The following is a 24936-nucleotide window of genomic DNA, read 5'->3' as shown; positions in this document are numbered from 1 at the left end:
AGCTGTGGAACATTTGAATAGCCAAAGCAGCCCAGACTGACTCCTGTCCCCACCCCTGACACCCTGCCAAGAGATTTCCAACCATCCCTTTACTTCCCGAGTGAAGTTGGGAACAGGAAAAAAAAAAAAAAAAACCTTCCGAATGTGTCCATGGAACTGGGGCAAAAAGGGCAGAAAACAGCAGGGCCCAGCAGCCTCACGTTCAAATCCTGGTGTAGGTTCCCACTGACCGTGTGGACCTGGGCAGGCTGCGTGACCTCCGTGAGCCCCAGTTTCATCGGGACAGTTAGGAAGCCACCTGTGAAGCACCTGGTGTGCAGCTCAGCATCCAGGGGGTGTCCCTGGCGATCCCTCATCCTCCTGCACAGCTGGCGTTTCCCAGAGAGGTGTTTGCGCCCCAAATCTCAGAGCCTTCCTTGCCTGGTTTCTCTCACGCCCACATCCAATCCACAGGCAAACCCAGAATCCAGTCAGTCTCACTGCTTCACTGGTCCCTCCAAGGATCTTATACTTGGGTCATTCTGATCGCCTGCTAACTGGTCTCCCTGCTTCCACTCCAGCCCCTACAGTCAACTCTCAGACCAGGAACCAAAAGGATGCTTTAAGAACAAGAGTGAAATCATGTCGCTCCCTAAGCCCCTGCTCTGCAAAAACCCTCCCCCCAGTCTGCCTCCCAAATGTCCAAAGACTCACTGCCCCTCACTCAGAAGGGACTTAACTTCAGGCTTGCAGACTGCAGCCCCTACCCCAAGTCACTTACACCTGCAGGCTGAATTGCCACCCTTGTAAAGGGGAAGATGACAGATTAAAGAACCTCCAAAGGTTCTTGTAAGGATTGAACCAGATAATATATCTCAGCCCGTAAAACAAAGATGCAAAGTCAATGCTCCTCAGATTTAGCTCCTGCTACTGTCACCATGCACTGTTCCCTGTATCGTTCTTACCTCCTCCCCTCCTCCAAATCCCTGTAGGCTCCCACAGTTGCTACTCTGTAGAGAAACCGGTGTTCAGCCAGGGCTGTCTGGGCCTCCACACTGGCTCAGCCTCCCCACAGCCTCTTTGCCAAGTTGCTCAAAATCAGGGCCTCAGTTTCCCCAGCTGTATAATGGGGATAACAATACCACCCTCGAGGGGCTCTGGAAGGACTAGATGCCACAATGTATGTACAGCCCCCAGCATCTAGCGGGGCCTCTGATAATATTAATCAGCCAGCTAGCTGGTCAAGACATTAATCAAAGGTAACTCTATGACAGACATGGAGGGTGGACTTGTATGCAAATGAGGGGTGCAGGGAACGGTCCAGGCCCTGTCCTTTGCTCCCTCATTCCTCCACCTCACACCCACAGCCAAAGGCACCTCCCAGATATGCTGACAGCCCAGCGATAAAGTCATGAATTACACCTGCTCTCCACCCATTTGGAAAGAGACCAGTCAGCTCAATGATTCTGCAGTAGCAGAGACATGGGGGTGGGGGTAATAAAGGGAGTAGCAAGAGGGGGTCCCCAACTTAGTCTGGGGTAAGGCTGGGAACTGACAGTGCTCATAGGAAGCTTCTGGGGGAAGGCGGCATCTGAATCCAAGCTTTAAAAAAGATGAAGCGGGAGGGAACAGTGTTCTAGTCAGAGGAACAGGCTTAATTAAGCAAAGGCCCGGCAGCAGGACTACAGGGTGTGCCAAGAACTCTGCCTGACCTGAGCCTCCTGCCTCACCGCCCTCAAATCCAGGTCAGGGGATGAACAAGGTGCCTCAGGCCAGTCTCATCCTGGTAAATTGGCTGTTTATTGGCCCTCCCCAGGTGCCTGCACCTGCCATATCTCGTTCATCTCATTTATTTCAATGAGAAACACCAGAGGTGAAAACTCAAGTCCTGGGAGGTGAAATCATGTGATCAAGGTCACACAGACGCATGGTGACACCAGGATCGGAACCCCGGTCTGAATCCCATGCCCCTGCTCCTTCAGCACCTGCCTTCTGGAATCCAGAATCTGGTGGCAAGATCTGGTCAGACAGTAACTAACTTGGCAGAGAGATCAAAGGACTTGTCCAAGGTCACACAGCTGGAAAGTGTCAGAACCAGGATTTGGACCAGGTCCCAGCCATACACCTCCTGAGTTCCCCACTCCCAGGGCTCAAGGCCCACGTGTAGCAGGGCACAAATAGGAAACACACAACCCCTCACAACACCACCACGTAAACCAGCCAACCGGGAAGCACCAGGGCCCTCAGTTCTTTCGGCCTCTGGGAGGGCCTTGGACTTAACCTTCCCAGGATTCTGGTTACTTCCCACTTAGAAGCCCAGTGGATTGGTTCAACCATAAACATCAAGTCTCTCATGTCCTTCCCCAAGAACTGGGAAGACATCCCCATGGCCACAAGACCCTTGGAGTCAACCACCAAAATCCACCAGCTCCCAACTCAGGCTTCCAGAGTTCAGTGCTTCAGCAACTAAGGCAAGGAGGTCTCCAAGGCCCTGACCCCAGGGGAGGGCACTAGCCATCACAGGCAATTTCTATTTTGCTTCTGTTTTCAAAAAAAAAAAAAAAAAAAGAAAGAAATAGCCTTGAAATCCCTTGTTTGTTCCTGTTTCTCATCCTCCCTGGGTAACTTTATAAAAGTGACTTATGGTGTAAATACAAATGTGGCTGAGATTTAACAAGATTCTACTTTTCATGTCCTTCTATTCGAAATAAACTTCTGGGAAAGATAAATATCATATGATACTGCTTATATGTGGAATCTAAAAAAAATGGTACTAATGAACTTATTTACAAAACAGAAATAGTCACAGATGTAGAAAACAAGCTCATGGTTACCGGGGGGAAAGGGAGGGGGGATAAATTAGGAGATTGGGATTGACATATACACACTACACTATATATAAAATAAATAACTAATAAGGACTTACTGTATAGCACAGGGAACTCTCCTCATTACTCTGTAATGACCTATATGGGAAAAGAATCTAAAAAAGAGTGGACATATGTATATGTGTAACTGATTCACTTTGCTGTACAGCAGAAACACAACATTTTAAATCAACTATACTCCAATAAAAAATAAAAAATAAAAAATAAACTTCTGGGATACAAGGACCCAGAACCAGGGAACAGGGGAGTTCTCTTCAGTGCTCTCTGCACACGTTAGAGAAGTACAGAATTTCATACAAAATCCCACGAAACAATTCTGTTAAGACTTTGGTACAGTCGCATCCCTGAGAGGTAACAGCCTATCCTACAGCTCGAGGGATGTTACTGCTGCATCTCACACCCACCCTGCAGCAACAGAGCGATACATATTTTCACTGGAGGAACCAAGCAGTGTCAGCTGCGGCAGGTAGGAACGTGCATTACTTCAACTTGTTTTTTTTTTTTTTTTTAGGGCAACCTGTGAGCACCTACTAAAATGTAAAACATGCATATGCTTTGATCCAGGGCTGTGCAGAAACATGCACAAAAATATTCACAGAAGCATCATTTGTGATAGAAAGAAAAAAAAAACAATTCAACTGCTCATGAATGGGGGGTCCCTTAAATGATGGGACACACACATTAAAGAATGCTCAGTAGCTATTGGAAAGAATGAGGAAGATTTACACGCAATTTGATCTGGAAAGATTCGTGAGGCGGATGAAAAAAGAGTTGCAAACTAATAAGCATAAATATAATTACATTTTTTAAAAGGCTGTCTGCTTATAAATCCAGGAGGAGTGGTTACTTTTGGAGAGTGGGAGAAGGTAAAGGGTCTGACCTGACTTTTGACTGATTTAAGTGCTAACATAATGGATGAGCTTTTCTGCTTTGTGTTTTTAAGTGTTTTCTAAATGAAGACGTGCTTTCAAAAATTTCCTCACCCGGAATTTTCCATCAACTTCACTCAGCCAAAGGGCTCTTTATGGGGGTCCTGGCTTGGCCTCTTCCAGAGGAGTTTCACAAGCTCCAGGTAGAGGGAGGGGGAGGGCTGCAGCATGATTAGGCCATTTCAGCATCAAGGAAACCTGCAGCAAGGATCGTCCTGAGCTGGTACACACGGGGCGTTCACAGCTTTGTAATAGGGGTAACTGCCTGAGGCGGCCAGGGACCCCCTAAATTAAGACTCCCTGCAAGACTGTAGCTAAGGATGATGGCCCGAGCCCCAACGCAGGGCCCTTAAGCACAGGGTGAAGCAGTGGCAGATAAGCCCCAGTTCTCCACACAGCCCTGGAATGGAGGCCTGGGTGGCCCAAGTACCCAGGGGAAGAAACTGAGGCTCAGAGATTCTTCAACTTGCCCGAGGTTACACAGCTGGAACCGAAATTCGAATTACACTGACTGACAAGGCCACCTGTTTCCCATGCGCCTGCCACCACCCTCCATACTTTCTCACTCTAGTTCAAGATCAGGGTGCTAAAAGAGCCCCTCCCGGGCCCCCTCTGGAATCCAGGCGCCAAGCGCCCCGCGCGCCCCCCCCCCCCACCGTCGAAACGGGACACATCTTTCCCTCGAATTCTTCCGCTATGGGGGTAACGACCTCTTTGGGATTCCACAACATAACCAGGAAAACGCAGAGACGCACATAATGATGCATACAACTATTGCGGGGGGAGACGGAATCTTGGATCCCCCGAAAGCTCTATTTCTCAGGGCGAAGAGCTGCGCCTGGAGGCAACAAGCCCTGGGCACAGAGGTGGTCAGGAGACACGCCCGCCCCCCAGCCGCCGGAGCCTACACCACCAGCGCTCGCGCGAACCCCAGACCGCAAGCCGCGCCGCTTCCTCCGGGCTCCCATTCACAGCCGGACGGACCCAGGACACCAACCGACGAAGTGGCGCCGGCCCAGAGTGAGGAAGTAGCCGGCGACGGAGCCCAGACCCCCGCCGTCACCGCCCCGGCCCCGGGCACAGCGGGCGGGGGCCCCGACGGCGTGCCCCACCCCTGCCAGCGCGGGCAGCGCCCGGGCGCAGGTCCCCCCTGGACGCCGCTCCCCAAGCGCGGGTCCCGCGGGCGTGCGCTCCCACCCGGCCGGGCCGCTCACCTGGCCGCGCCCCCGCTGCGGGTCCCGGCTCTGGGGTCCCGCGCGCAGCCGCCCGCCGTCCTGGCTGTGGGCACTCCCTGCCGCGCACGCCCTCCGACGCGGGCGCCGTTACTTCTGCTTCGGCCGCGGCCGCGCGCCACGTGACTCCTCCGGGGCCGCCCCCCGCGCCCCGGCCCGCCCCACCCCCGGCCCGCCGCTCAGAGCACCCCCGGCGCCGCGTCCTCCCTGGGGGCGGACCAGGCCTGGGACGCCGCCTCCGCGGGCTGAGAAAGAAACTGAGGCAGCGGGAGGGGATCGACCTGCCCCTCCTCACTTGCAAGGTGGAGAGAAAACTTCCAGATAGACTAGCTTTTATGGAGCTCCTACTGCACACACGTGTTTTACATGCATTTAATATACTCCCCATAATCACCGGGAATTGGCAGTTCATGGCCCTAATTTGAAATCGTTACTGAGGCTGCGCTGGTGACCACCTCTTACTACCTGGGTCAAGCCACATAAATACCCTCAGCTCAGCTTTCTCATCTGTCAGACGTGATCAAAATAGTGCCGGCCCCAAAAGTTTGTTGTACGGAACGTAGAATACTAGGGAATTGATCTCCCATTTTCCCAATGAGAAGATTTTTTTTTATGGCTCACTTTATAAACTTCTAAGCATAGAGACGACATGGTCGAATGCCTAGTGACGGTATTTAGTTGATTCATTTAGCTACACCAAGCCTACCTCAAGTCACGTATTGTATGATGTAACATTCTTTAAGAGAAATATTGCTTTTTTCCATTTTCCTGTTTCATGAAGCAATTTTATTCAAACCTTTCATATGCATCTTTGACTACAGTCCGTTGTGACTGTAGCCAGCTTTCCAGTCACCTACAGAGCTGTCAGGACACATGAGTTCTACTCGTAAGCCGCTTGAGTTACAGCATTTTTTAAATCTATGAATATTGTTCTGGCTGAAAATATAATACCTAAAGCCACAGGGCTCTATCACTGACTTTAGGCAATCTGGACTCATTTCTTTCATTGCTCCTAGCTCCAGGGTGTACTAGTTGCTATTCCCCACAGATCACTTACTGCACCATTTTTTAAAGAAATCTTTGAAACCACGTGTAATCATGGGGCCAACTCCCCAGGAATGATGGCTGAATCTGGGTTAAATTTCTTTGCCTTTTTTTTTTTTTAACAACTTCAATTTATATTTATTTCCATCAATCCTTTTATCATTTCTATTTTGGTACATGTTATCTAATGTACATAATATATTGTTACAACGATATATGTGTAGAATTTATTTTCTTTTCTTTTATTTATTTATTTTTGGCTGCATTGGGTCTTCGTTGCTGCGTGCAGGCTTCCTCTAGTTGCAGAGAGCGGGGTCTACTCTTCCCTGCGGCGCGCGGGCTTCTCATTGCAGTGCCTTCTCTTGTTGCGGAGCATGGGCTCTAGGCGCATGGGCTTCAGTAGTTGTGGCACATGGGCTTAGTTGCTCCGCGGCACGTGGGATCTTCCTGGACCAGGGCTCGAACCCGTGTCCCCTCCATTGGCAGGTGGATTCTTAACCACTGCGCCACCAGGGAAGCCCTAGAATTTATTATTACAAAATCTATGTGTATAGGGAACCGTGTTAAATCTCTTGCTGATAAAATGAAACTAAATACAATCAGCTTTGGAAACCACGGTGGGAAGCCTTGGCTCCTAACCTCTGTCCAGACAGATGCTAAATCTGGCTGGAGTTTTCCCTGGTCCCTGGGGATCAAGCAAGCAAAGAAGAACATGTAGCACACGCTTCAGCTCAAAGAACTCTCATTTAATCTGTGACTGGGAGCCTACAGCATTTTGGGAGTTAAAATGTCTGCTGTGTTTGAGATGGTGGTCATAGGAGATGGCAGTTTGCTTTTTTCGTATTTCTAACTGCTTTTCCTCTTTGCCTTGGTTTTCGCTCTCAGGTGAACAGCTAAAGGAATGCAGTGCGATGAATGGGAGTGTCTGGGGCTCCTCATCGTGGCCTCTTTTTCTCCAACTCCAACTTGATTGTTCAAAATAAAGTCACTGAGACGGAAGCCCTGGTTCTGGGAGGGCTGAAACACGACATGACACTTCTTCTCCACAGCATAATGGGTAGGGGGAGAAGCAACCCAATGTATGCAGATACATATGGCAGAAAGCCCCCTGTCATGAGTTAGCTATTTTAGGGCTCAAGGGCATTAAGTCAGTGGGTGGTGGAGGCTGGATTTGAACCCAAGTCTGTCTGGGGCCAGAGCCCATGGGCACACAGGCCCACTGCCCGTCCCCAGCATTAATAGGAGGCATTCAGGCAGGAAGAAGTGAGTGTGTAACCACTCCGCATAGATTCACAAATGGGTCAGGAAGTGACCTCAAAGGGTGGAGGGAACTTTCTTTTCCTTTTCATATAAAAAGAAAGAAAAGGGGGAGGGGGGAATAACCTGAAAGAAAATTGTGTTTTAATCAGCATTGTCTTGACTTTCTATTCTGAGTCCCTCACCAGTCCTCAGGGATGCACATGTTTTTCCCCATAACCCTCTTCCATTTGCTAGCAGCCACGGTGCATTGGACCATTAGCCAACCCCCTCAGTGCCTCAGTTTCCCTCTCTGCAAAATGGGTATATTAACTGTCCTACCTCCCAGGGTGATTATAAGGATTAAATGAGACGAGGGATAAAACAGGCATCATAGTTCAACCATCAGGGCTGACTATCTTCAGCACTGTTATTGGGAGGAAGAAGAAAAAGCCCCGTGGTGCAATGGGAAGGTATGGATTTGGAAGACAGAGAGATCTGGTTTCAAGTCCCAAATGGCCACTTCCTTAGCTGTGTGACCTTAAGCTGGTCAGGTACCCTCTCTGAACCTCCAATTTCCCCATCATTCGACCTACCTTTGGGATATAAGGAATAGGCAATCTACAGAGACGGAAAGTAGAGTAGTGGTTGTCTGGGACTGGGAGACATGGGGGTCTTGGAAGGTGATGACTAGGAGGTACAGGGTTTCTCTGTGGAGTGATGAAAATGTTCTAAAATTGATCATGATGATGGTTGCACAGCTTTGTGAATACACGAAAAGCCATTGAACTATACACTTTAAATTTTTGTGTTTTTTTGGCCACACTACGCGGCATGCGGGATCTTCCCCGACCAGGGATCGAACCCATGCCCCCTGCCTTGGGAGCAAGGAATCTTAACCACTGGACCACCAGGGAAGTCCCTGAACTGTACACTTTAGATAGGTGAATTGTATGGGATGTGAACTCTATGTCAAAGCTGTTCAAAAAAAAACCACCTACCTTAGAAGGCTGTTTAAAGAATTAATGGCTGGGACTTCCCTGGTGGTACAGTGGTTAAGAATCCGCCTGGGGCTTCCCTGGTGGCGCAGTGGTTGAGAATCTGCCTGCCAATGCAGGTGACGTGGGTTTGAGCCCTGGTCTGGGAAGATCCCACATGCCGCGGAGCAACTCGGCCCATGAGCCACAATTACTGAGCCTGCGTGTCTGGAGCCTGTGCTCGGCAACGAGAGGCTGCGATAGTGAGAGGCCCGCGCACCGTGATGAAGAGTGGCCCCCGCACCACGATGAAGAGTGGCCCCCGCTTGCCACAACTAGAGAAAGCCCTCGCACAGAAACGAAGACCCAACAAAGCCATACATACATACATACATACATAAATAAAAAGAATGTAAGCAGACAAGAATAGCATTAAAAAAATAAAAAATTAAAAAATAAAAATTAAAAAATAAAAAAAAAAAAAAGAATCCGCCTGCCAATGCAGGGGACACGGGTTTGATCCCTGGTCTCGGAAGATCCCACATGCTTCAGAGCACCTAAGCCCGTGTGCCACAACTACTGAGCCTGCGCTCTAGAGCCCGCGAGCCACAACTACAGAGCCCATGTGCCACAACAACTGAAGCCCACGCGCCTAGAGCCTGTGCTCCGCAACAAGAGAAGCCACCGCAGTGAGAAGCCCATGCACCGCAACGAAGAGTAGCCCCCGCTCGCCGCAACTAGAGAAAGCCCGCACCCAGCAACGAAGACCCAACACAACCAAAAATAACTAAATAAAAAAAAAATTAAAAGAAAAAAGAATTAATGGCTAACAGCTTAGCACAATGCAGTCTTCAATAAAGTAGCAGCTGCTCATTATAATAATCATTATTAGATAGTGGGTCTTCTGAACCTGGCCGTCCTCTCCGGATCACGCACGGCAGCGGCCAGGCTGAGGTCCACCGCGCTGCCCCAGGGCCTTGCCAACCTCCTCCCTCCACCCCACGGCCAAAAACAACCAGAAAACCCCGAGAGGTTTTGAGTTTGGTTTCCTTTCCTGATATTGTTCAGAGAAGTGCATGTCCCCTGGGGACAAGCTGAGTCCCAGCTGCTGGCTGGCAGGCCTCTGTGAGAGGAAGTACCACCCAGAACTGGCTTCCAGACCTGGTCAGGGTTAGGCTCAATCTAGAAGTTTCCGCATGGGGGGGGGCGGTCAGACCCCCCTATTTTTTTTATCAGCTTTCCTGAGGTATAATTGGTACTAAACTGCGCACAATTAAAGCATACAAGCTGATGAATTTCGATATACGCATACACCTGAGAAACCATCACTGCAATCAGGGCAATAAACATTCATCACCTTCAAAAGTTTCTTGTATCCTTTTGTTATTGTTGTCATTTTTTGTGTTGTTGTATTTGCATGTGTATGTGTGGTAAGAACACAACATGATACCTGCTCTCTCAACAAGTTTTTTTTTTTTTTTAAGATTTATTTATTATTTATTTATTTATTTTAGGCTGCGTCAGGTCTTAGTTGCAGCACGCAGGCTCTTCGTTGTGGTGCGCGGGTTTCTCTCTAGTTGTGGCGCGCGGGTTCCAGAGAGCGTGGGCTCTGCAGTTTGCGGCACACGGGCTCTAGTTGAGGCTTGCGAGCTCAGTAGTTGTGGCACGTGGGCTTAGTTGCCCCACAGCATGTGGGATCTTAGTTCCCTGACCAGGGATCGAACCCGCGTTCCCTGTTATTGCAAGGCAGATTCTTTACCACTGGACCACCAGGGAAGTCCCTCAACAAGTTTTTAAGTGTAAAACACAGTACTGTTAACCCTAGGCACATGCTGTAATGCAGATTTCTAGAACTTACTCATCTTGTAAAGCAGAAACTTTAGATCCATTGAACAACTCCCCATTTCCCCCTCCTCCCAGCCCCTGGCAACCATCATTCTATGCTCTGCTTCTATAAGTTTGACTATTTTAGATGCCTCATATGAGAGGAATCATGCAGTGTTTTTCCTTCTGTGTCTGGCTTATTTCATTTAGCATAATGTCCTCCATGTTGTCGCAAACAATAGAATTTCCTTCTTTTTAGAGGGTGAATAACATTCCACTGTATTTATACACGACGTTTTCTTTATTTATTCACGCATCCATAGAGGTTTAGATTGTTTCCATATCTTGGCTATTGTGAATAATGCTGCAACGAACATGGGAGTGCAGATACCGCTTCATGATACTGCTTTCAATTCTTTGGGATATACACCCAGAAGTGGGATGGCTGGATCATATGGTCGTTCTATTTTAAAATTTTGGGGAAGCTCCAGTGTTTTTCATAGCAGCTGCACCATTTTACATTCCCACCAATAGTGCACAAGAGTTCCAATTTCTCCACTTCCTCTCCAACTCGTTTCCTTTTGTTTTTTTGGTGATAGCCCATCATAACAGGTATAAGGGGATACCTCACTGTGGTTTATCATTTGCATTTCCCTGATGATTACCGATGCTGAGCACCTTTTCATATACCTCTAGGCCATTTGTATGTCTTCTTTAAAGAAACATCTTCAGGTCCTTTGCCCATTTTTAAGGCAGGTTATTTGGGGTGTGTGTTTGTTTGTTTGTTGCTATTGAGTTGTAGGAGTCTGCTATTCAAATTGAGCGCTGCTTGGGAAAGCCTCTGGTCCCGTGGTTTTAATTTGGGCTTCTCAAAAAATGGGCAGAAGACCTAAATAGACATTTCTCCAAAGAAGACATACAGATGGCCAACAGGCACATGAAAAGACGCTCAACATCACTAATTATTAGAGAAATGCAAATCAAAACTACAATTATGTACCACCTCACAGCTGTCAGAATGGCCATCATCAAAAAGTCTACAAATAACAAATGCTGGAAAGAGTGTGGAGAAAAGGGAACCCTCCTACATTGTTGGTGGGAATGTAAGTTGGTGCAGCCACAGTGGAAAACAGTATGGAGGTTCCTCAAAAAACTAAAATAGAGATGCCATATGATCCAGCAATCCCACTCCTGGGCATATATCTGGGCAAAACTATAATTCAAAAAGATACATGCACCCCTATGTTCACAGCAGCACTATTCACAATAGCCAAGACATGGAAACAACCTAAATGTCCATTGACAGATGAATGGATAAAGAAGATGTGGTACATGTATACAATGGAGTATTATCCAGCCATAAAAAAAGAAGGAAATAATGCCATTTGCAGCAACATGGATGGACCTAGAGATTATCACACTAAGTGAAGTTAAGTCAGAAAGAGAAAGACAAATACTGTATGATATCACTTATATGTAGAATCTAAAATATGACACAAATATGGGACTTCCCTATTGGTCCAGTGGTTAAGACTCTGCGTTTCCAACGCAGGGGGCTCGGGTTCGATCCCTGGTTGGGGGACTAAGATCCCATATGCTGTGGGGTGCGGCCAAAAAAAAAATATGACACAAACTTATCTACGAAACAGACTCACAGACATAGAGAGCAGACTTGTGGTTGCCAAGGAGGAGGAGGAGTGGGGGAGGGTTGGATTGGGAGTTTGGGATTAGCAGACGCAAACTATTATATATAGAATGGATAAACAACAAGGTCCTACTGTATAGCACAGGGAACTATATTCAGTATCCTGTGATAGACCATAATGGAAAAGAAGATGAAAAAGAATGTATATATATACGTATATGTATAACTGATTCACTTTGCTGTACAGTAGAAATTACCACAACACTGTAAATCAACTATACTTGAATAAAATAAATTTTTAAAAAACATAAATGAAGGACTTCCCTGGTGGCGCAGTGGTTAAGAATCCGCCTGCCAATGCAGGGGACACGGGTTCAATCCCTGGCCCGGGAAGATCCCACATGCTGCGCAGCAACTAAGCCCATGCGCCACAGCTGCCGAGGCTGCACTCTAGAGCCTGCACGCCACAACTACTGAGCCTGCACGCCCTAAAGCCCGTGAGCCACAACTACTGAGCCCACGCGCTGCAGCTGCTGAAGCCCTCGCGCTCTAGGGCCCGTGCTCCGCAACAAGAGAAGCCACCGCAATGAGAAGCCCGTGCACCGCAACGAAGAGTAGCCCCCGCTCGCCGCAACTAGAGAAAGCCCGCGCGCAGCAACAAAGACTCAATGCAGCCAAAAAATAAATAAATTGTTTTTAAAAAATGAAATAAACAAGGCTGATTGGGCAAAGCTGATCAATGCCCTTGGATAATGGTTCTCTTTGACTGGGGAGGGGCAGAAGACAGGCTCTTGGTGACCTGTGATGGTCTCAATTTTGACCTGGTGATTAACATGAGGTGGTCACCCAATGAAAATGTATTGAGCCTTATGCTTACAACTTGTGCGACTTTATGTTATACCTCAATAAAAAAATTAATATTTTTAAAAGGCTGTTCAATGTGTTAACAGGTTGTCTCTGATTTATGTTTCTGCCTTCAGTGTTTTCTACATATGCTTTACTGAGCATGTCTTAGCTATACGAGAAAACCAAATGTGTTTCAAAATCAAGGCTGTCACAGGTCACTTTTCTGCATTATGTCATGCAACAATAAAAACATTAAAATACAAGGGCATCAGCTAAAGGGAAGAGGAAGCATTTAAAATCTTTGCCTGGGGCTTCCCTCGTGGTGCAGTGGTTAGGAATCCACCTGCCAATGCAAGGGACACGGGTTCGTGCCCCGGTCCGGGAAGATCCCACATGCCACAGAGCGGCTAGGCCCGTGAGCCACAACTACTGAGCCTGCGCGTCTGGAGCCTGTGCTCCGCAACGGGAGAGGCCGCGACAGTGAGAGGCCCGCGCACCGCGATGAAGAGTGGCCCCCGCTAGGACCCTTCATGCAGTAAATGCATTAACCCCTCACAACAAAGTTAGGAAGCTCAATTATTCTCATGTCTCTTTTACCGATGAGGAGACTGAGGCTCAGAGGTGTTAAATGATTCACAGAGGTGACCCAGCACTTGGTGGCAGAGCTGGACTCTGAAGCCGAGTGCCTTCTTCACGATCTGGGGTTATGTCGACTCCCACAAAGGACTCTTGCTTCTCCTGGGGATTCTCAGGGAGGTCTAAGACACACTCAGAGATGCTGGGCCTACAGAATCAGAACCGCGAGGATGGGACCTGGGGATCTGCATTTTAACCACCCCACCACCCCACCCCATGATTCTTTTGTACCCTCTAGTATGGGCAACAGTGCCTTCTGCTGAAACAAGGAAGAAACACATCATGGGCCTTTTCAGAGGTGGAAAGCAGTCTGGGCACTTTGGGCAGATATAGGAAGGTATTAGGTGTAAAGATAAGGAGGTTATGCCTGGCAGATTCCAGAAAGATGACTTCATAATGAGTTCCTTTGGGAGAGGGGGCATTGACTAATACTCCCCCCATGGAATCCATGACGAATTCTCCTTAAACACCAATTTGACAGGTCACTCATTCAGTCATTCAGCTGACCTAAATACCTGTTGAATGCTATGTGCCAGTCACTACTCTAGGTTCTGAGGATAAGAAAAGGAGAGATTCATTCTCTGTTAAGAGGTCGCAGCTGGTGGGAAAGATTAGCAGGTTAAAAAAAAATGGTTACTCACCTGTTAAAATGGCTAAACTAAAAACACCTGACAGGGAATTCCCTGGAGGTCCAGTGGTTAGGACTCGGCACACTCACCGCTAGGGCCCGGGTTCGATCCCTGGTTGGGGAATTAAGATCCCGCAAGCCTCGCAGCACGGCCAAAACAATAAATAAAAATAAATATAATTTAAAAAACAAAAACACCTGACAATAGCCAGTGCTGGAGTGCACGTGGAGCCACTGATGGGAATGCAAAACGGTGCAGCCTCTTTGGAAAACAGCTGGGCAGTTTCTTAACAATTTAAATACGCTTACCGGACAATGCAACAATCCCACATCTAGGTGTCTACCTGAGAGAAATAAAAACATACGTCCATGCAAAGATCTATACACTAACGTTTACAGCAGCTTTATAATCACTGAAAACCGGAAACAGCACAAATGCCTTTCAACTGGTGAAGAGATAAACAAACATCCATGTACTGAAATAGCAGCCACGGATAAAAGGGAAGAAACGCCAAGGATGCATCTCCCCTGCCCTATGCTAAGTGAAAGATGCCAGCACCAAAAGACCGCAGAGCTATGATTCCATTGATAGGACATTCTGGAGGAGGCAAAACCACAGGGACAGAAAATAGATCACTGGGTGCCAGAGACTGGGGGTGTGGAGGGGGGGTGACTACAAAAGAACATAACAGACTTTGCGGGGTGGGGGCAGATGGAACTGTTTTACGTTTGGTCGTGGTAGAGTTACATGACTTTATGAACTTGCCAAAACTCGTAGAACTCTGTACCCAAGAGGGTGAATTTTACTGAGTGTAAATCATATTTTATTAAGAAAAAAAAAAGATGATTACAACACAGGTGTTAAGGCCAAGGTTGAGAGAGAAGGGATAATTAACGCAGGTTTGGGGGGAAAAAATGAGAAGAGAGGATCAGGAAGGCTTCCTGAAGGTGGTGATCCTTTCACTGAGACTAGAGAAAGGACGGGAGTTCAAGTTCCCAGAACGTGAAGTTGAACTGGGAGGAGAGGAGAGAGGGCGGGATTTCAGACAGGGGACCCGCCTGAGTGACGCACGCTCTAGGAGTGACTCAGTTCTGCGGGAGTGAGGGCTGGATGTGCCTGGAGGGGAAGGAAGGCAGGCAGGGCTCCACTCAGGCAGGGCCGGCTGAGTCCTGCTGAGGCATCTGGACTGTACCCGGGAACAATGGGAGCTACCGAAGGTCTCAGAGCAGAAAAGTGACTTGGATGATTTCTGGTTTGTTAAACTCACAGTTGAGCAGGAGGAGGGTGGGATGAGGGAGCCGGGCTGAAGGCAGGAGGGCTGGTCGAGACGTTCTTTGCCTACGGTTGTGCGTCCTTGGCTGAGGCATTCTGTCACTCAGCAGACATTAACCAAGCACTTGCCACTTGCCAGGCACTGTTAACAGAAGCCGGGGATATAAGAATGGACCCAAACTCCCTGTGTCTCTTGCATTCTACTGGGGAAGACAGACCATAAACGAGGAAACACAGTGTCAAGGTCATTGCAGATGGGGTGGAGCAGGCAAATATTACGGGGGAGGTGAGGGAGGTGTTTGGACCTGGCGGCACAAAGGCCTCTCAGAGGAGGTGCCATCGGAGCAGACGGGAGGCGGAGGGGCGAGGGGCCGGCTCCGGGAGGCTCTGGAGAAGGAACTTCTCAGGCAAAAGCAAAGGCCCCAGCGACACACCTGATTGCTTTCGAGGGTCACACAACGGGTGCAGGATGTGGAACCCCTAAAGCCCTGGGGTGGGGGGCAGCTATGCCTCCCTGGGGTCTCTGTTCCCGCAGGAGAGGGACAGGGTCTTCGCCGGGAGCAGCTATGTTTCCCTTCATATTCCGGTGAACAACAGTTTAAGGGCCCGAGTGTGAGCGCGGAGAGAACAGCGTGAATCCACGAGGGCAGCTTTCCTCTCGGGTCTAAAGGTCACAGCCGTTGCCATTATAAACAGCGCCCATGTGGACACAACCACAGCAGCTCCAGAGTCGGGGAGACTCAGGACATACCTGGGAAGGCCAAGCTGGATTTTCACATTTAAAAAAATTTTAAAAAGACCCTAGCAAGCAAACACACATCAGTGACTGGTGACTCATGTGTTTCCCGAATCCTCCCCGTCAACAGAGCAGGCCCTGCTCAAGTCTCTCCTGGCCTGTCACCTCCCTCGGCCACACAGCACGGGGTCCACAGGGGTCATTCCTGCACAGATTGAACCTTTGCATCAAGTCTGAATTAAGCCACTAATCGGCCAGCCAGACCCCCAACTTGTAAGGGACCAAAATGTCACTGACAAGTGCATTGGTCTCCTGGGGCTGCTGTAACAAAGTACCACTGGGGAGCTTGAAACAACAGAAATTCATTCTCTAATAGTTCAGGAGCCAGGAGTCAGAAGTCAAGGTGTCGGCAGGGTTGGTTCCTCCTGGAGGCTCTGCGGGGGCCAGCAGCCCTTGGTGTCCCTCAGCATGCAGATGCACCACCGCAGTCTGGGCCTCCACTGTCACATGGCTTCTCCCTGTGAGTCTGTGTCTGCACACCATCTTTCCTCTGGGTCTCTCTGCATCCTCTCTTCTTTTTCTAAGGAGACCAGCCATTGGATTTAGGGCTCATCCTAACCCCAAATGACCTCATCTTAACTTGACTACATTGGCAAAGACCCTATTTCTGGACCTCCCTGGTGACGCAGTGGTTAAGAATCCGCCTGCCAGTGCAGGGGACACGGGTTCGAGCCCTGGGTCGGGAAGATCCCACATCCATGGAGCAACTAAGCCCGTGTGCCACAACTATGCAGCCTGTGCTCTAGAGCCTGCGAGCCACAACTACTGAGCCCACACGCCACAACTACTGAAGCCCGCGTGCCTAGAGCCTGTGTTCCACAACGAGAGAAGCCACCGCAATGAGAAGCACACTCACCGCAAAGAGTAGCCCCCGCTCGACACAACTAGAGAAAGCCAGCGTGCAGCAACAAAGACCCAACGCAGCCAAAAATAAATAAATAAATAAAAGACCTTATTTCCAACTATGGTGACATTCTGAGGTTCCGGGTGGACATGAATTTGGGATGGACCCTATTTGACCTAATCCACAAGGTAACAAGCAAGATGGAGAACACAGGGCTTGCCACCAGCTTCTCAGAGACCTGGAATTACCAGAGAGTTCAGCTTGTGGCTGAAAGGACAACCACAAGGGGTGAGGGTGAGACCTCCCCAAGGGTATGCCTGGGTGATAATCCATGGGGCTAAACTGCCTTCCGAGGAGAGTGAGGTACTCAAAAGCCACCTGTGGGCAGCTGTATTTTCCAAAGACACCTGTCCATACCATCTGCTCTTCCACAATGTGACACGGATATTCCTCCTTTAAGAGGTGGGGTCCAGGTCCCCTTCCCTTGAACCTGGCCAATCTTTGTAACCTTTTATAACTGCCTCAATAGAAGGTGGCAGAAGGGACAATGCATGAAGCTTCTGCCTGCCTCAGGACGCACACCTTAGGAGCCCCAAGCTGACTTAAGAAGACCAGCTCCCCTGAACTCACCATGCTGGAGAGTCTGAAGAGAGAGACTGCACAGAGATGACGAGATGCCCAGGGAGCCCCAGCTGCTCCAGCTCTCCTCTGGTCAAGTCCCTCCAGCCCAGCACCAGATATGAGCATGAAGCAGCCTTTGAGATGGTCCCAAAACAAATCAGCACCTGCCTGCAATAGCATGAGAGACTCCCCACCCTCAGCCAGAACTGTCCTGCCTCTCCCAAATTCCTGACCCATAGAAACCATGATAGACCATCAATGAGCGTTGTGGTTTCAAGCCAGGGCGAATTTGTTACACAGCAACAGATAACTGGTACAAGGGGTCTGCTTTGCTGAGTGGGGTTTGCAAGTCTGGGACAGAGCAGAATTGTCCAAGGCAGTGGAAGCAAGGCAGGGCTTCTGAACACCAGGAAGCTGGTGTTCAGAAGCTGGCAACGGGAGAAGCAGGTGTCAGAGGGCACATACCTGGCAAAGGCAGTAGCAGAGACACCCAGCATCCAACAGCAGCAGGACCAGAGGCTAAAGCCTCCAAGCCCAGGGGAACCAGCTGTGCTGTCTGTGCCCGACCCTGGCAGGGGCGACCTGTGCCTGGTTCTGCCTTGCTTCTGGTCATGTAGATTCCAGACCTGGATCTCTGTCCTTCCAGAGAGTGTGCAAGCCACCTAATATCCTTCAAAAAATTCCTTGTTTTTGCTAACACTAGAATGGGTTTGTCCTCTACCTCCTACAACTAATGGATACATTGTATGGTCAAGATGACTCCTAACTATGTAAAGAAAACTATGTACACCTAAAAGACTGGAAAGGAGCTGTTGACAAGTGTGGAGTGGAAAGAATGACATACTACGGTTTAAGGGGAAATTGACATGTATATGTCTATATGTATAAACCAGCTCCAAAAAATCACCAAGAAAGTGGTAATAGTGGGTGTCCCTAGGAGGAGTTTGGGTGGCTGGGGCTCAGGGCAGGAGACTTATTTTAAATCTTTAGAATTCTGTAGTTGTGCAAATATTACCTGTCAAAAAATAAATACCTAACTGAATTGATACGAAGGATAAAGAGGGACTTCCCTGGTGGCACAGTGGTTAAGACTCTGCACTCCCAATGCAGGGGGCCCGGGTTCGATCCCTGGTCTGGGAACTAGATCCCACACGCATGCCGCAACTAACAGTTCGCATGTCACAACTAAGGAGCTGGCGAGCTGCAACTAAGGAGCCCTTGAGTCACCACTAAGGAGCTCACGTGCCACAACCAAGAAGCCCGCCTGCCACAACTAAGACCCGACGCACCCAAATAAATAAATAAATAAATATTAAAGAAAAAAAAAGGATAAAGGAAAAGGAAACATTAGTAAACACTAATCATGATGGTCTCAGGTGGTTATTTTTCCACCTCTTTATACATTTCTCTATTTTTCAAATATCTTAGCATGGGAATGTATACTTTAATAATCAGAAAAAAAGGCACCAGGAAAAAGGACTGAAGCCCACAAAATGGAAGAAGATACTTGAAAATCATATATTTGTACCTTGTATCTAGACTATACAACTCAATAATAAGACCAATAACCCAATTTAAAAATGGGCAAAAAAATCCAAATAGATGTTTTTCCAGAGAAGATATACAAATGGCCAATAAGCACATGAAAAGATGCTTTTCATTAGCCATCTGGAAATGCAAATTGAAATCACATGAGATACCACTTCACACCCACTAGGACTGCAAACCTGAACAAGAAAATAACAAGCGTTGACAAGGATGAGGGAGAAATTAGAAGTCTCATACACTGCTGGTGGGAATGTAAAATGGTGTAGCTGTTTTGGAAAACAACCTGGCAGTTCCTCAAAAGGTTAAACAGAATTATTATATGACTCAGCAATTCCATGCCCAGGTGTATACCCAAGAGAACTGAAAATGTTCACAAAAACACTTGTAGTGACGTTAATATCAGCATTACTCATAACAGAGGAAAGGTGGAAACGATCCAGATGCCCACCAATGAATGAATGGATAAACAAATTGTGGAATATGCATAGGATGGAATATATTCAGCAATAAAAAGAAATTAAGTACTGATACACACTACAACATGAATGAACCTCGAAAACATTAGGCAAAGTGAAAGAAGCCAGTCACGAAAGACCACCTAGAATGTGATTCCATTTACATGAAACGTCTAGAACAAGCAAAGCTATAGAGACAGAAGGTAAATTTGTGACTGAAGGTGGTTGGGGAAAAGGGGAAATGAAGAGTGGCTGCTTAATGGGTATGGGGTTTCTGTTTGGGGTGATAATAAATGTTCTAAAATTAACTGTGGTGATGGTTTCACAACTGTGTGAATACACTAGAAGCCACTGAATATACACTTTAAATGAGTGAATGGTATGGTATGTGAATTATGTCTCAAACTGTTCAAAGTGTAAAAAAACAGAACTGAAGGAAAATGTCAAACAATGGCTTTTTTCTGTTGGTTTGGGATTGTGTGTGTGTGTGTGTGTGCTTTGTTTCCAGGGCCTGGCACAAATTGGAGTCCAGCAAATGTCTACTGAATGAACGGATGGACAAATGACAAAAGGATGGCTAGCTGGCTGGCTGGCTGGCTGGCTGGATGGATGGATGGATGGATGGATGGACAGCTGGATGGATGGCTGGATGGCTGGCTGGATGGATGGCTGGATGCCTGGTTGGATGGCTGGCTGCCTGGTTGGATGGCTGGCTGGCTGGCTGGCTGGATGGATGGATGGATGGATGGATGGATGGATGGATGGATGGCTGGCTGGCTGGCTGGCTGGCTGGATGGATGGATGGATGGATGGATGTATGGATGGATGGATGGCTAGCTAGCTGGCTGGCTGGATGGATGGATGCCTGGATGCCTGGATGGATGGATGGCTGGATGGCTGGATGGATGCCTGGATGGTGGTAGCCAGCCTCCAAGATGGTTTGGCTCCAATGATCCTTGTCTCCTGGATTTATGTCCTTGTGTTGCCTCCTCCAACACTGAACAAGGCATGATTCTGACTTAACAGAATCCTGTAGAAGGGACAGTATATGACATGTCAGGCTAGGTTATGAAGGCATTGTGGCTTTTGCTTTGGTCTCTAGGGCCACTCTCTCAGGGGGAAGCCAGCCACCATGCTGTGAGGACACTCAAGCAGCCCTCTGGAGAGGCTCAGGTGGAGAGGGACTGAGACCTCTCACCAACAGCCAGCATGAACTAGTCAGCCATTCCTCAATTTCTGACCCTCAGAAACCATGCAACAATTATTACAATTATTGTTGTTGTTTAAACCACTAAGTTTTCGGGTCAAGTAGCAACAGATTACTAATAAAGATTTATAAAGACATGGATGGATGGATGGATGATGGATGGCAGGTGGACAGATGGAAGGATGGGTGGGTGGGTAGGTGGGTGGATGGATCGACAGGTGGATGGATGTATGGATGGAAGGAAGGAGGAATGGGTGGGTGGATAGAATTTTTAATTTGGGTCCCTCCTAGGGCTTTCTTCTTTCTTTGACTCACACAAAAGTAAAGGAGATGCAACTACTCCAACATGATTCTCAAAACTCTCCATTTCAGTGGAGTTCAGGCTCAGGCAAACATCCATGAGCAAAAGATATGAGGTCACTACCCTTCCTACTGTACTTCCTCTCCCTCACCCAAGGAAACAGCAAGTGGAACCATCTGGGATCTTTTACATGATCTCAGAAAACATGTGTAGAGGCCTGGTGTGTCTGTTCCAGGTCCCAGAGTTCCCAAGAAGGATCAGACTTGGAACAAACGGCCGAGGAAGCAAGATAAGGTGGTGGGGTCACTGAATGAGCAACACATCTGGTTCAAAGCATAGCTCCCTCGCTTGGGCAACTCATTTACCCTCCCTGTGCTCCCAGTTCCTCATCTACAAAACAGAGCCAGTGACACCCCCCTCGTGAAGGCTGTGACTCTTCAACACCACTATTAATGAAAGGTTCACGTGGGACCTGGGTGCTAGGACTTACCTTCCTTCTCCCCCCTACCCAGCTCTCTGCTTGTCCTCCCCTGGCGTGCAACGGTATATGGCACGGTCACCTGCACCAGCTCGGGCTTCAGATGACCTGGGCTGGACTCCAGGCTCCGCTCCTCTGCTGTGTAAACTTGGGCACAATACCAAACCTCTCTGTGCCTCAGTTTCCTCACCCGTAAAATGAGAAGAGTAATAGTAGCTGCCTTATAACTTTGTTGTGAGCATTAAAGGAGATAATCTTCTAAATCACTAAGGTCGGTGACTGGCCACATAATATGCACTCCATGAACGCTGGCAGTAATAATACAGATAATAATAATACAGCATATCACTACCATCCCGTCAAGCTCTGTCTGAAAGGCAGGAGTGGCGCTGGCAAGTTATCCGGTTGGCTTCCAGGAACAAGGCTGCCGTCCACTCGGCCTCCCCGACTGTCCTGGGCTTGGCCACCCTACACTTCATCCTGATGGAACAATGGCGGCTCCACCACTCGGCTGAGCACCACCCCACTCAACCTCTGAAATCCCACTGTGCCCTTGAACAAAAAGCCCATCTTTCCTCCCAGAAATGCTGTCACCTTCCCTGGTCTCCATGGAAACAGACTACATGGACCGGCCTGGAGTCAGGGCAGGTTTGGGATGACTGGAGGCATGGCCACACCCTTACCTGGGGGCACCAGGGGAACGACTGTCTTTCCGTGGACTTTGTGGAACACTCTTTTCCTGATGGCCTGGAGCTCTGGGGAAGAGCACAGTCTCAGTGTCCTCGAGGGGTGTCCTCGGAGCTTGCAGACGCGGCTTCAGGAGCTGAGGGCAGGTGCTTCAGTTAAAGGCACAGGCGGGGCTGGACAGCCACCTCCCTGCTCGGCGGGGCAACACCTTCCTGCTTGCCAAGACTGACACATGTTCTATCTCCTGACCCCCAACCCACAAGAAGGGGAAGGGGGTTTTTCCAGCCTCACTCTACAGATCAGGACACAGGGGCTCAAGAGAGGCCAGGCACTTTGCCTAAGGACACAGAGCTGGCTCTTCCTCTTCAGACACGTCCCTCACTTTGTGCTGTTGCTGGGGTGATGACCTTGGCGGGGGTCACCACTTCTGAGCCAGCTTGGAAAGTCAGCTCGACGCCTGGGGCAAAATTCAAACGCTGCAGTACCTGGGACAGAGTAGGTGCTCAATAAATATTTCTAAAAACCATGTCCTTTTTTACATAATAATTATCTTTAAAAATAAAAATAATAATAACTCATTTTTTAATAACTACAATGTGCCAGGCATTTTCTACATGTTACTCTACTTAATCTTCATGGCATATTCTATTTAATTTTATTTAATAGCCCAGAGCAGGTTATTAGTGCCCCGTTGGGGATTTCTGCAAATATTTAAGACAGGCCTGGATTTGACAAACCTAGGGAGAAGTGTCAGGAGGGGTAAGGTCTCCATTAGTGAGCTGTGCCAGAGGGCCACGCAAAAAGTCATCCACTAAAGCAGGTGGTGACGCCTTACCAGGTCCTCGAGGAGGATAAACTGTGAAGTGAAGTGCACTGCTTTGTGAATTTCCAAATCACCTACCACGTGGGATGAGGTGCAAAGAACAGAGAAAAGACAAGTGGGAAAGGAGAAGGATGGGGAAGGAAGGGAATGGGGGGAGGGAAATGGGGAGGTCATTCCAGAGGCTTCTCTGTCCCCTCCTACCACAGGTGAAGGTGGCAAACCTAAAAGTGGGTTCCCAGGACCTGGGGTCCCTGGGTCAACCCCCAAGCATGGTCCCCAAGGACCAAAGTCTTCAGCTTGCCAGGTCTGGCCTTGCCTTCCTCCTGGAATCGCCCCAGGCCAGCAGGGCTGTGACGGGTACCCAGGCCAGCTGACCAGGCAGTGCCCTCACACCAGCTTAGCCTCCACCAGAGGTGGGACTGGCCTGGCCCCAGCCACCTCCTCTCCCTCCACAGCCACCCCTCGCTACCCCGCGCCCTCCAGCTAACTCCGCAAGATGAAGCGCCAAACCAGCGCTCCTCTCATCTCCAGCCAGAGCGCCTCTTCCCGCCGCTGTAATCATGGCTAGGGCCTGTCTTCGGTCATCCTCCCAGCTGCCTCATACCCTCCCAAGCTCAGGGCCCAGACTGAACCTGGTCATGGAGAACAGTACAGTCAAGCTCAAAGGAAAGAGGAAAGGGCTCCTCCTCGCCTGTGCCAGTGCCCGCGTTGGTCAGCACCCAAAGTTTCCCCTCCGGTCCAGCTCAGGCTCTCCCAGAGGTGGTCCAAGGCATGGCTTTCTGGCTTTTGTCTTCAAAGGCCGAGGCCATGGATATGGAGAGAGGGACTCCCGCCAGATGAAGAGAGATTCCCAGAGACCTGGAAATGGTGAAAAAGAAATCTGAGTCCTGGGGAAGGACCAGGGCCAGCCCTAAGGGATGCGCCACGGCAGGGTCAGGCTGGTAGGGTGCTGCAGAAGCAGTAAGATCGCAGGATCGGACCTCAGCAAGCACACAGGCACCAGCAACCAGAGCTAACAGTTACTAGCACTGCCGGTGCGCCAGGCACCATTCCAAGTAAAATTCTAATTACCACCACAGCCCCATGCAGCAGGTGCTCGTGCATCCCACGTTACAGCAGAGGAAACTGAAGCACAGAGAGGGTAAGGGACCTGCCCAAGGTCACACCACTTGGAAGTGGCAGAGCCAGGGTTGGAACCCACCACCTCGAGCTCCTGATTCCACCACCCTCTGTCGTCAGTACATCCAGAGGGGCCTCCCCAGTGCTCGGGCCCAAATTAAAAACCAACAAATCAAATAGAATTACCATATGACCCAGCAACTCCCCTTCTAGGTGTACACCCAAAAGAACTACAATAGGGAGTTGAACAGATATTTGCACCGTTATGTGTATTAGCAGCATTATTCACCATAGCCAAGATGCGGAAGCAACCCAAGCGCCCACTGATGGATGAGTGCATAAGCAAAACGTGGTCTAGACACACAACGAAATCTTATTCAACCACAAAAAGGAGAGAAATTCTGACACCTGCTACAATGCAGATGAACTTTGAGGACCTGACGCCAACTGAAATAAGCCAGTCACAAAAAGACAGACACTGTATGATTCCACCTATATGAGGCATGTAGAGTAGTCAGATTCGTAGAGACAGAAAGTAGAAGGGTAGGTGCCAGGGGCTGGGAGAGGGGAAATGGGGAGTTAGTGCTTAATGCGGACAGAGTTTCAACTGGGAAAAACAAAAAGTTCTGGAGATGGATGGTAGTGATGATTGCAGAACAGTGTGAATGTACTTAATGCCACAGAAGTGTACACTTAAAAACGGTTAAGGGCTTCCCTGGTGGCACAGTGGTTAAGAATCCGCCTGCCAATGCAGGGGACACGGGTTCGAGCCCTGGTCCGGGAAGATCCCACATGTCACGGAGCAACTAGGCCCGAGCACCACAACTACTGAGCCTGCGCTCTAGAGCCCACGAGCCACAACTGCTGAGTGCACGTGCCACAACTACTGAAGCCCGTGTGCCTAGAGCCCGTGCTCTGCA

General features: G+C 48.9%; 1 protein-coding gene across 2 annotated transcripts in view; it reads right to left on the bottom strand.

Moving 5' to 3' along the window:
• PLCG2 (phospholipase C gamma 2) overlaps positions 1-23316 on the bottom strand; it is a 171025-nt gene extending 147709 nt beyond the window's left edge. Inside the window, exon 1 of one of the 2 annotated variants that reach the window (XM_082438973.1) lies at positions 22071-23316. The gene's annotated coding sequence lies outside the window, so the exon portion shown is untranslated. Of the gene's footprint in view, positions 1-5010; positions 5138-22070 lie in introns of those variants that run through there. The other variant, XM_082438972.1, reaches the window with a different exon arrangement.
• Between the last annotated feature and the right edge of the window lie 1620 nt (positions 23317-24936).

Source organism: Balaenoptera physalus (genome assembly GCF_965194825.1).
Source record: "Balaenoptera physalus genome assembly, chromosome: 19".
Lineage (NCBI taxonomy): Eukaryota > Metazoa > Chordata > Mammalia > Artiodactyla > Balaenopteridae > Balaenoptera > Balaenoptera physalus.
The sequence above is the reverse complement of the archived record's forward strand: the minus strand, read 5'-3'. Positions and strand labels throughout refer to the sequence as shown.